Source organism: Schistocerca piceifrons, chromosome 5, assembly GCF_021461385.2.
Source record: "Schistocerca piceifrons isolate TAMUIC-IGC-003096 chromosome 5, iqSchPice1.1, whole genome shotgun sequence".
Taxonomy (NCBI): domain Eukaryota; kingdom Metazoa; phylum Arthropoda; class Insecta; order Orthoptera; family Acrididae; genus Schistocerca; species Schistocerca piceifrons.
Genome location: NC_060142.1, coordinates 252,534,316 through 252,536,456, shown reverse-complemented (window position 1 = coordinate 252,536,456; position 2,141 = coordinate 252,534,316).

The window sequence follows — 2,141 nt, the reverse complement described above, 5'->3', positions numbered from 1 at the left end:
CAATAATGGCTATACCAACAAGGGTGCGTTAATTGTGGAGAATTAGGCGTTAGTCATCCAGTTACTTACTTACAGCTTGAAGTAAGAAGTCAGTACAAATAGGTAATCTTCAGCGATGGTTCACTGTTGGTGTACTATAAACATTACTATTTAAACTATGTGGAATGACCGTCTAGCAATACGAAGAGGGCAACATTATCAAAATTATGACATTTTAAAATTCAGTATGCGAAACAACCAGCTGTGCACACGACAAAATTTTGCATTTATTGCAATTTATTTCTTTCGGAAACTTGCGTGGTCTCCTACTCATGTACTTGATCACGAGGTATACGAGACGAGTTATTATAACAAACATAAACGGACAGTTATGACACTTGTTTCCCGCGCGGATCACCTGTTGAATAAAAAGAAACGAGCAAGAGCTTGAAGAAGAGACTCTGTACTCGGTATGAAAAACGGAAATTCGATGTTTCCAACAAACAGATATCATTTCCTCTACTTTTCCACGATCATGATGCTGACTTTGAAGCACAATATTTTGGCAGTGTACGGAAATACAGCAACATGATGTGCTCTACCGGAAGTGCGGAACCACGGTATTGGTATTTCTACTCAGATGACAGGCATTTTCAGCCTCCCAGTACCTCCAGGAAAATGCCGTGTTTCTTCCTTCGTTAGGTCTGCATCGATTATCTTCTCGGTACTCCCCATATTCTATCTCTAATTACGTCGCTGCTGACTAAACGTTTCAAACCACTACAGGGGAACGATATTTGTACGGACTGATATGGCTGTACACGTCCGAAGTACAGTGAAATTATTTTTCTACATTTTGGCTATTGATATTATACAATACTTACAACTTTCTGGCTGGTACTGAACCTACCCTTTATATAGCGGCATAAAAAATTACAATGCACCTTGGTTTAGCCACCAGAAAGTACTGGTCAAACACTTAAAATAACTCCGGAGCCAGAATAGCTTCCCAACCTTAATCCTTGTACACCAGAATGGTACGTCGTCTGTAAGGAAGTCAACATCCAAGGGGACGCTAGATTTTAACCTCCTCTGCTTCTTCGAGAGTTACAATTTTACAGTTTTGCTGGAGCAATAGCTAGACTGCAGTCAAACATTCCTGTCATAGACATGCAGTCCACAACACTATAGCTGATTCTTAACGGAAGAGGAACGAGGAGTGCTACATGTCATTTTATATGAGTGCGACGCACAGCTAGAGAGAAAAATGTCATGGAGTATGGTAAACTAAAACAGTGTTGCTTTATCCGTTGTATACGACACATTTGTATACAATGTGAATAGGAATAGTATCTACCGGAAATAATTGGGAATTCTTCACCAGTGTCAATAAAAACCGTTCTGGAATTAGACCGTTCTATTCAGCAAAATGAAATAAGAAGTGTGAAGCACGGGACGATATTTCTATAGACGTGCAGTGGTCTTCTTTTTGCAATCAAATACTTACTTTCCGTCGAACAGGACCACTGCACGTCATTCAAATCTTCGGCCGTGATTGTTTAATTGTTATTTCATTTTAGCCATCGTCGTAGCCTAATGCTCAAAAGGAACATATTCAGGTTGAGACGGTCTGCTCCAGGTCTACAGTTTTTTAATAGTAACGCACTGCAAAGGGAAAAATGAGGTAAGAAGAGAGCGAAACTTGCCGTCAGTATAAGGGATATTTTCGATTGGAAGAGGTTTTTTAGGAATGTCAACTCGAAATGTAAAACAATTCTACGCGTTTCAGCAGGCAAACAACGAATTTTGCATGTGCATCAGAAAATTTTTGGGCTAAATGTAACTGAAAAAAATTGGAGAGATGCGAATAGGACTCGCGTACAAAAGGTTCCGTACAAATATAATTAAGTACCGGTATACAGACAGTTTATCCATTCCCGGAATCGAGGATCTCGTTTATTTTTTGCCTATTATCGATGTTGATACTGGCAACATATCGGTCCCATGGTTCTCAGGGTCTCCTAGACTTTCGAGAATGTTTTAATTTGAACTTTGACGTCGAATATCAAAAGAAATATTTTCTTCGTGTGATATAATTACAAATTGAGAACACTCTGATTTTTTCCTTTGCTTGTACCTTGAAGCGTTGACTCTCGCCAGAC